The sequence below is a fragment of the Bison bison genome, unplaced genomic scaffold, assembly GCF_000754665.1.
Source record: "Bison bison bison isolate TAMUID 2011002044 unplaced genomic scaffold, Bison_UMD1.0 scf7180017864254, whole genome shotgun sequence".
In the NCBI taxonomy this organism is placed as follows: domain Eukaryota; kingdom Metazoa; phylum Chordata; class Mammalia; order Artiodactyla; family Bovidae; genus Bison; species Bison bison.
The window spans coordinates 1,227,557-1,238,872 of record NW_011494826.1 but is presented as its reverse complement, the minus strand read 5'-3'; positions in this window follow the sequence as shown (position 1 = coordinate 1,238,872).

Here is an 11,316-nt window from a genome sequence, read left to right as displayed (position 1 = left end):
TTCAGTTCACTTATTTCACTTAATATAATGTCCTTAAGATCACCCATGTTGTAGCATGTGTGAAAACTTTCTTCCTTTTTAAGGCTGAATAATGTATAACACATTTTGTTTATCCTTTCATCTTTCAGTGGACACTTAGATAATATTGACAAAAATAATCAATAAACAATCTATAATAGAAATAGAAAAGGGTTTTCTTTGAACCAAACTGAGGACTGTAGCCCAGAAGACAGCCTCCTAGATTACTCTGAGAAATTGCTCTGGGGAAGCATGGTTTCAGCACAGTTTATGTCTTGTCAGAACAATAGGGATACATTGATACAAGGTTTCAAAAAAAAAAAAACACAACAGATCAGCATGTACACAGCCAGTCAGTATGGCCTTGGCACCTGGGAAGGGAGTCTTATCATCCAAGAAGTACCAGCTTTGGCATCCCAAAGGGAGACATTTAATCTTTTTTTCCCCCAAATATATTTTTTAATTGAAGAAATCACTTGTAGAACAAAAATAGACATAACTTTTAAATCAGTGGATGAAAGAAAACACCATTTACCATAGAAAGCAAATGGTAAAGAGCAAGGAAAGATGAAAAAACAAGCACAAGGCAAAATGAAGAACTGAAATCATACTTCTGGTCAGTGTGCCCCCCCCCCCCTTTGTTTTTTTAAATAACTGAAGCATATGTACAGTGTATATTTGGTAAACCACAGTCTGTTCTAGTTAGCATAAAATTTAAGTTAACTCATGTACAGCCAGAATGATTTCTTCATACGTCAATATGTGAAAATTTCTATTATCAGTTGCTACCACTTGTTGACCATTGTGAATAGTGACTCTATGAACATGGGTGTGCAAATATCTCTTGGAGATCTTGTGTTCAGTTATTTTGTATATACACCCAGAAGTAGATTGCTGGATTATGTGATAGCTCTTCTTTTAAATTGTTTAAGGCGCTGCCCATACTGTTTTCCACAGTGGCCGCACCATTTACGTTTCCACTTACAGTGCACAGGGGTTCCTGTTTTCTCCACATCCTTCCCAACACTTGTTATTCTTTTGTTTTTATGACAGTAGCCATCATAATGGATATGTTGAAGTGGTTGTGTTTTTAAGGGTTTGTTTGTGGATAATTAACCAACTTAAAACAACAGAGAACAGTTGCCACTAGAAGCTTTATCAGAAGTGAGGTTAAGCATCTGTGAAAAGAGAATTAAGTTTTTCTAGTGACTTTGAAAGATTTGATGTACCAGTACTTTCTCAGAGAAGTATTTAGTGTTTAAAATGGTCTCTACCTGTTACATTGTTGCTAAAGCCCCATTTCATTAGTAACTTTGTTTTAAAGTACTTAAACCAATAATTGAAGTGACTTACTTTTATTAGAAAACTATTCTCTAGATGTTATGTTTTCTTTGCTCTGGTGATCTCACCTGTTATGAGTGTCTTCATTTAAAATTTTCACTTGGTTATAATATTAAACATAAAGATTATTCCCAAGTATGATTTTCAAAATTTATTGTTTCGTAAATGGGACAGAATTTAGTAATGGAATATAACTCACTGTAGTTCTTGTAGTTCTACTGTAGTTCTACCTATTGGTTTTGAAGTTACAGTATTTAAAATGACTACTAGGTAATATTGAGTTTCCCCTTATTAGTGACATTTCCATGTGCTTCTCCACTTTTTCTAATAGTTTGTGAGAATTTATTTTTCCAAGTGAATCATACTATGGTAAACATAAAGTTTAAAGGCAGAACGTTTAAATCTTTGAGTTGAGTGTATTTCTGTTCTTACATATAGATCTTATAGATCTTTTCTTGAGAATTCAGATGCTAAGCAAATTTCTTTAAAGTGATTCCTTCCTCTTTTTTTCAGTTGTGAAATGGAAACGTTTCAATGAACAAGGTCACAAATAGACCTAACTTGAAACTTGTAATGTAAAAGAGATTACTGGTATCCAGTGACCTCTTAATAAGTATTTGAATGAATAAATAAACAATGAGAATAACTGAGTGAACAAAGAAAGCAGAGAATGAGTTTAAGAGGATTTTTTGGAAGTCATCATTGCTCTTCCATGTTGCTCTTTTCATAGGAATTTTTCTTATGCTGGGGCATCTGCATCTCTTGTGCTACTTTAGAACATTCTTGAATCTTGAGTTTTAATTTTTTTTGTCACTTAAATATTTATGCTGTTTATTAATACCAGAGGAGAAGGGGACGATAGAGGATGAGATGGTTGGATGGCATCACCAACTCGATAGACGTGAGTTTGAGCAGGCTCCAGGAGTTTAGTGATGAACGGGAAGCCTGGCGTGCTGCATGCAGTCCATGGGGTCACAGAGAGTCTGATGTGACTGAGTGACTGAACTGAATTGATTAATACCAGATCAGAAAACACACTGTGTTAATAAATATAGCTATGTAACATGCCTGGAGAATCCCAGGGACGGGGGAGCCTGGTGGGCTGCCGTCTCAGGGGTTGCACAGAGTCGGACATTACTAAAGCGACTTAGCAGCAGCAGCAGCAACATGTACAAGCCTTGAAAATAACTCAATACCCTATCTTAAGATATCTTAAAAAACTAATTCTATATATGCAGTGTGTGTGTATCTTAGTTGCTCAGTCACGACTGACTCTTTGCAACCTGATGGACTGTGTAGCCCACCAGGCTCCTCTGTCCCTGGGATTCACCAGGCAGGAATACTAGAGTAGATTGCCTTTTCCTTCTCCAGCGCATCTTCCCCACCCAGGCGTCAAACCCAGGTCTCCTGCATTGCTGGTGGAGTCCTTACTGACAGAGCCATCAGGTACTTTCCTATATGCAGAACACCAAATTAAAAGTTTATATTACTAAGACGCATATGTGTATGGTTGTGGAAAATCAGCTAGGTAAATGTGGAAGATATCTACTTTTGTTTCATCTTTAGCAAACATTTCTTACAATCTACTCTAAACATCTAGTAAGTTTAGATCAGTTTATATTCTCTAGCAGTATTTGAGAGTGCCCTTTTCTTATACTTGATCATCATTAAAGTTTGTTTTTAAGATGAAACACTGGCTGTTTGTTAGTATATTAGGATTCTTTTTATTGCAAGTGATGAAACACAGCTCAAACTAGTTTCGGAGGCTCGATGGGGAGGCTGTTACTAGCTCACACAATTTGGCTTTGGTTTAAGGGACAGCTAGACCCAGTATCTTAAGTGATGTCCTTAAAATGTCATCTCAGGCTTTCTCTTGAATTTTACTTGGTTTATATTTTGCTTGATTTGCATGTTGCCTCATTCTGCCACCGACATTCTATTAATATGGTATGAAATATGGCCACTAAGCATTCCCATGCTTGCCTCCATACAGTTTGTGAGGATAAAAAGGAAAAAGAAGAAAAACTCCCTCTGTCTTCTAGTATCTACATATCTACATATCAGTCTCCTGGATGAATTCCAGTTTGCCCTGCTTGGACCATTATTTTTAACTATGTCAGTGGAGTTCTCTGATTACATGAGTCAAATATCGTTTTGTATATTATTTGATTGCCTTGATGTAGATTATTAATTATCTCTTTATAAAGGACTCTTGATCAGTGCTGGTATCCTAATGAATGAGCTATAGGTTTTTGTTGCAAAGTGCCTGAATTCATATGCTACAGAGTCTTCTTTCAAGCCTCCTCAGTCTACAACTGTTCTTGCTGTGTGCCTTTGGGGAAGCTTAAAATCTCTTCTCTTGGACTAGGGTTTTCATTTCATTCTTTAAGAGAAATGTCATAATGACTGACTACTGGCTAAGAGCTTTGGCTCTAGAGGCTGGCTGCTTGCTTTGCTCCTTCAGTTGTGTGATCTCGCACAAGTTGCTTTACCTCTCTAGGGCTCACTTTGTTCATATGTAAATTAGGATAAGAATAATTGCCTGATTGGATTGTTGTGAGGACAAACAAGATGTTAACCTATGTGGAGCACTCAAAACAGTTCTGGCATAAAGTAAGGGCTTAATAAACTGGGAACCATAATTGTATTCATACAGTTATATTTATTAAGTTGTTTTCAGAAGAGTTCCACTTCCCTGAAATCTCATGGTATTATTTAGAATCCGTCAAGCCTTCTTTAGGACAATCTGACAAAGGCTGATGTCCTTTTGAGCCAAACCATCAGTGAACTTATAATAGTGGTAAGAATAGTTAGTGCTGCTTTTCCTCTACATTGGTATTTTTCTATGAATGTTTGGCCTTTGAAAATTACATGGACATACTTTTTTGTACAGACATTCTGTTTATTTAGAATGGAAGAAAAATACTCTGAAGTTTATTTATTTGGTTGTTAGAGGATGGAAAATTAAGAAAGCCTACTTTTCCATGCATTTTGGGGGTCAAAATTTCATTAAATGTCTATTTAGTCTGTTTACAGAGAAGAGTTGGAAATTGCCTACCTTTGCAGTAACATAGCTAAAATGTTTAAATGTTATGTTTCAAATCAGTAGAGCCTTCATTAGGAGTGGAGGACGGGATATTTTCTTGGATAATGAATTGATTTATTTCAATGGTTCAAAAATTTTTTTCAGCCCTAGACCACTACTCTTAATACCTAAGCACCATGGCCTACAGATTATTGCACATTCATTTATTCAGCAGATATTTGTGCATCTTATTTGTTAAGCAGAGAAGTGAACTGTTGATGGCTCAGGCCATAGTTAAATATTCAGTTTTTGGTGTTAATTGATTCATTTATTATGTGTTCCATCTTTTATTTTTTAGTACAGTGTGATTTTAGGTTTGAGATTCTTGCAAAATAATTGACTTTAGGATTTAAGTATTATTAATTTAATATCAACCATCATAGGAATATCCTCTATAATTGTGTTTACAAATTTGCCAATCTACTCTGAGAATTTTCTTTGTTGTTCAGTTGTTCAGTCATGTCCGACTTTTTGCAACCCTATAGACTACAGCATGCCAGGCTTCCCTGTCCTTCACTATCTCCGTAAGTTTGCTCAAACTCATGTCCATTAAGTCAGTGATGCCATCCAACCATCTCATCTTCTGTTGCCCCCTTCTCCTCTTGCCCCCAATCTTTCCCAACATCAGGGTCTTTTCCAGTGAGTCAGCTCTTTGCATCAGGTGGCCAAAGTATTGAAGCTTCAGCTTCAGCATCAGTCCTTCCAATGATTATTCAGGATTGATTTCCTTTAGATTGGCTTGATCTCCTTGTAGTCCAAGGTACTCTCAAGGGTCTTCTCTAACACCACATTTCAAAAGTATCAGTTCTTCAGAGCTCAGCTTTCTTTATGGTTCAACTCTCACATCCATACATGACTACTGGAAAAAGCCATAGTTTTGACTAGACGGACCTTTGTTGACAGAGTAGTTTCTTTGCCTTTGAATACGCTGTCTAGATTTGTCATAGCTTTTCTTCCAAGGAGCAATTGTCTTTTAATTTCGTGGCTGCAGTCATTGTCCGCAGTGATTTTGGAGCCGAAGAATTTTCTTAGAGACACAAAAAGCACATTTTTGCAGCTTTAAATGTTAGAAAGTTCTTTATCCCAATATTTCTCAATACCAACTAATGTTTAGATCTCTTTTGGAGCAAAGTAATACTTGTAAACCTTTGAGAAGTGCCTGCTGCTGCTGCTGCTGCTAAGTCGCTTCAGTCGTGTCCGACTCTGTGCGACCCCATAGACCCCACCAGGCTCCCCCGTCCCTGGGATTCTCCAGGCAAGAACACTGGAGTGGGTTGCCATTTCCTGCTCCAATGCATGTGACCTCAACATGATTATACCAGATTTAAAAATGTAACCCTGTTCCTTTTAGTGATTGGTACCAATTTGATCAGAAACATAGCAACCTCAAACATAAAAGGTTTGTAGCAAGAATAGAGACCTTATAGATATCTTCTAGATGATCCAGAACATGCTTTTTCCCCTTTTTTCTTACATTGCCACCAAAATAAGAATAAAACCCTGAAATTCTCAGAGTTTACCTTCAGCACTACTTTCACTCTATTGAGCAAAGCCTGCCATGTTAACTCCCACTTGTTACTCTCTGAAACTGCATACATTGCATAATTGCATAAATCTGCCTTCTGTATGACATCCTTTTCAAATATCTGAAGGTACTTGCGTCTCTTTCTTCTATTCCTAAGTAAAAACATCCTTAAATTTCTTTATATTTTAATTTAAAAATTCTATGTTAAGCTTCTGATTTGTGGAATGGCATAGGCCATATTAAATACAGGGGCATTATTCCTAGGTGGAATCTGAAAGCTGCTGCTTAGTAATAGTGTTATTTATCCTCTTTTTATAGACAAACAGGATCAGAGAGTTAGTTGAAAATTTATTTTGTAACATTGGACAGGATGGATTAGTGTAGGTGCAGAATCGAGCCAAGGCTTCAGAAGAGCTTCTCTTTTGTCATTATTTTCAGAAACTTCATCATGGTCAGGGTTTAGAACTAATAGGAAAAATCTTCAGGATATGATTTCTGTGTATATACCTTTGTTCTGATACATGTGTTTTCCTCCTCCTATATGAGAAATGTATCTTGTTATATTTTAAGCAAATAATTAAAGAAACATTTTTCTGGGACTTTCCTGGTGGTCCAGTGATTAAGACTTCACCTACCAATGTAGGCATTGTAGGTTCGATCCCTGGTTAGAGAGTAAAGATCCCACATGCCTTAGGGCTAAAAAGCTAAAATATAAAATGGAAGCAATATTGTAACAAATTCAACAAAGTCTTTAAAAATGCTCCACATCAAAAAAAAATTTTTTTTTAATTCTATATCCTTACCGATTTTTCTTTCTACTTGTCGTATAAACTAACAAAGAATCAAAAATTAAATTTTAAAATACCATTTAAAAATTATAATTATGAAATGCTTAGGGATAAATTTGGCAAAAAGAGATGCAAGACCTATAAAATATTTATATAAAATATTGCTGAGTTAGATTAAAGAAAACCCAAATAAATAAAGATAATAAAAAGGACACGTTTTTCTGAATATACGCATGTGTAAAGTTTAATGTCACTGACCTTGATTACCAGTCTCAGTTCTGTTACTATCAGAAAGCATATGATAAGGGAAATGGAAAGGAATTTACAAGGTGAGAAGGGAGGTAACGCAAAGGGAGAAGAGTGATACGATTTTGGGAAAGCTGTTAAATCACAGCTGTTACGGAGAGTGAATCTCGATGCTTTGATGTTTGTGACATTGATTAAAGAGTTTTCAGAACTGACTTATAAAAAATTATTTCAGAGAACTGAAAAAACATTGCACCATTGTCACATTTTTCATGTAATCATCTTTACTCCATGGTAAATAATCCATCTGCCAGTGCAGGAGATGCAGGAGACAGGGGTTCCATACCTGGGTCAGAAAGATCTCCTGGAGGAGGAAATGGCAATCCACTCCAGTATTCCTGCCTGAAAAATCCCACGGATAGAGGAGCCTGGCAGGCTACCGTCCATGGGGTTGCAAAGAGTTGGATACTACTTGAGCACGCATGCAAAGCCTAATTACGCTCTGATCTTTTTGAAGAAAAGTTACTGGTTTTACTGTGCACACACTTTATTACTGACTTATCATTGAGTTATCACCTCTAGCTTCTTATTCCCAGCAGTTGTATCTTGTTCTCCCAGCAATTTTACTGCTCACTCAGTTCAGTGTTCTGCCTGACAAACATAGTTGTGGTGTGTGTATGTACGTGCATGCTCAGTCACTCAGTGATGTCCGACTCTTCGCTACCCCATGGACTGTAGCCTGCCAGGCTTCTCTGTTCATGAGATTTTCTAGGCAAGAATAGTGGAGTAGGTTGCCATTGCGTACTCCAGGGGAATCTTCCTGACCCAGGTATCAAACCAGGTCTCTTGTGTCTCCTACATTGGCAGGCGGATTCTTTACCACTGAGCCACCTAGATAGCTAGGGATATATATATATGTAGTTATAACTAAAAATACGTTTTTCTCATTTTTCAAATTTGCTGGCTAGCCTGTTAAATTTCTGCTATGCTGCTGCTGCTAAGTCACTTCAGTCGTGTCCGACTCTGTGCTACCCTATAGACGGCAGCCCACCAGGCTCCGCCGTCCCTGGGATTCTCCAGGCAAGAACGCTGGAGTGGGTAGCCATTTATTCCTCCAGGGATAATAAGAATACTTTTAATAATAAATACAAAATACTTGTCTAAGGGTAACCCTCCCTTGGGGGGGGAAAAAAAAACGAGGTTAGAAATCAACTTAATGAAAACTTTCATGAATTATAATAATTACAAGACTCTCTTGGAAAAGATTATATAGAAAACAAAGTGAATCAGCTATCATGTTTCCAGATGGCCTAGGATGACATAAAATAAATGTGATAAAGGTGTTGATTTAAGTGGTTAACAACATTAACTATATGTCATGCATTTTCCTGACATAGATTGCAGTGATAAGGGAAGTAATCTTAAACTTCAAGTTTCTTTTTAGCAAGTTGGTATTCTAGTTTCTCAGCTCTCTGCCTGTGCTCTAAATCTCTCCTCTGTTGAGATCACTTACTCTTCCTTGGTGATGATATTGGTGCTATTCACTGTTAATACTGCTTAGTGAATTTTTTTTTTTTTTTTTTAGCTTTTCCCCCCATTCTAAGTTATGTGTAGTATGCTTACTTATATTTGAAAGTGCGTATCTGGATAATCACAGTAAATCCCAATAGTATGCCTTGTTCATAGTGCTGACATTGTTATGCTGTTTAATTATGATTGTAATCTATAGGATCATAGGAGTGCTGGTAAAGCACAAATTCAGTGCTGAAGTCAAATCAAATAGCAGATTTGGGCAAAGTACTAAAGCCAATTGTGCACATTGCCTACTAAGAACACAAATGAATGAGGGAGTTTCCTGCCTCCAAGAAGCTTTAAGGGACTATGCTGCTGCTGCTAAGTCACTTCAGTCGTGTCCAATTCTGTGCGACCCCATAGACGGAAGCCCACCAGGCTCTGCTGTCCCTGGGATTCTCCAGGCAAAAACACTGGAATGGGTTGCCATTTCCTTCTCCAATGCATGAAAGTGAAAAGTGAAAAGGAAGTCACTCAGTCGTGTCTGACTCTTAGCGACCCCATGGACTACAGCCTACCAGGCTCCTCCATCCATGGGATTTTCCAGGCAAGAGTACTGGAGTGGGGTGCCATTGCCTTCTCCGTTAAGGGACAATAGAGGGACATAATTATAGCAAAATAACCAGAATGGTCAGATCTAGGGGAGAGGAGCAGTTTTGAAAGACAGAATGCAGAGACAAAATGATGATGGAATTGAATTTTGAGTTTCTCACATAAATTTACCAAGTTACATATTGAGAAGGATACCTCAGCAGAGAGAGTAGAGTTGTGAGCCAGAAATGAATAAGGTATTATGCTTCTGAGTAACTACACTGTGGCTGAAGAAATGTGGGAAATGATGAGGATGAAGAGATGGGCAGGAAAACTAGTTAAAGGAAGGTTTCACCTGAATAATTAGACTTTGTGAAGTGTACATTTGATGGGATTTTAAGGACATAATATCAGAGCTCTTACTTTGAAAGTATCATTGAGGTAGTAATTTGAGGGCAACATTAAATGAATGTGACAGTGAAGATTAGTTCAGTCAATGATTCCTAAATTTCACTGTGTATAATGCACATTCTGGGAGTTTAAAAAAACCCAGATTTGGGGGCTCTACTTCAGATCTACTGAATCAGATTTACAAAGATAGAGCCCAGAAGTTTGAAATGTTGACTTTCCCAGGTAATTACAATGCTCCTTGACTGGCATTTGCGAATATTGCATTAAGTAACTACTTTAGTAGACTAAGGGGGAGGCTGGCTATGTTCCATGAGTTCTGTTCTGCTTATCACTTTATTCCGAGTTCCTACACAGTGCATAGTACTTGATATATATTCAATAAATATTTGTTGAATTAATAGTTCTTGAAGGAAGTTTATTCTGAGGTTCAGGAAGGTCACTTCCCATCTAGTGTTTTGGTTCTCTAAAATATTATGACAATTAAATACATATAATGAAAGCATTGTATGTATGTGAAAGCAGTACACAGTGCCTAGCACATAGTAAGTGCTCAGTAAGTGTTTGGTGGCGGGGGGGATGCTCTACATCTTTTCTCTCATGGTACTTTGTGTAAATAAGGTATCTTGGAAATTGGCTTATGCCTGGCCAGATCTCCTGAAGTATGTATGCAGATTGGTTTTACTTTGGGGAGCTGAATGTTATGCAAATAAAACACCAACAAGATATTCAAATTAAGTACAGAGATACTCCTTTGTACAAATTAAAAATAAAGTCTAGTGAGAGTATATGAGGTAGATTGGATAACTGATTCTCTCCCCTTAGTGGTTGGCAGTACCAATTAAAAGTTGTTTTGCTTTAAGAGGTAGGTAGTGGGGCAGAAAGAGGCCTTGCCTTTCGATTAGAAGTTTGGATTTACAAGCAGACTCCAGAAAAGAGTTCCTCTGAATAGTTGAGGATCAGGTTCTAAATTCCAAAGCCAATCCCTGTACCTCCCCTTTATGTCTTTGGAGATGTGAAGGAAACCAATTTTGAACTTTATAATAATGGTCTGGACTTATAAGTACTTATCTTGGTAATTAAAATAAGTTTCTGAGAGGCAGCATAGTCTAGTGTTATTTAATACCATGGTTTCTAGAGTCAGACTGCTTATTTGAATACAGGCTTACCATTTATTAACTACGTAAACTTGGGTAAACTGTTCACGTTCCATTATCTGTAATACAGTGATGATATAATAATTTAAGTTCAGTTCAGTTGCTCAGTCGTGTCCAACTCTTTGCGACCTCATGAATTGCAGCACGCCAGGCCTCCCTGTCCATCACCAACTCCCAGAGTTCACTCAAACTCACGTCCATTGAGTCGGTGATGCCATCCAGCCATCTCATCCTCTGTCGTCCCCTTCTCCTCCTGCCCCCAATTCCTCCCAGCATCAGTCTTTTTCCAATGAGTCAACTCTTCGCATGAGGTGGCCAAAGTATTGGAGTTTCAGCTTTAGCATCATTCCTTCCAAAGAACACCCAGGACTGATCTCTTTTAGAATGGACTGGTTGGATCTCCTTGCAGTCCAAGGGACTCTCAAGAGTCTTCTCCAACACCACAGTTCAAAAGCATCAATTCTTTGGTGCTCAGCTTTCTTCACAGTCCAACGCTCACATCCATACATGACCACTGGAAAAACCATAGCCTTGACTAGATGGACCTTTGTTGGCAAAGTAATGTCTCTGCTTTTGAATATGCTATCTAGGTTGGTCATAACTTTCCTTCCAAGGAGTAAGCGTCTTTTAATTTCATGGCTGCAC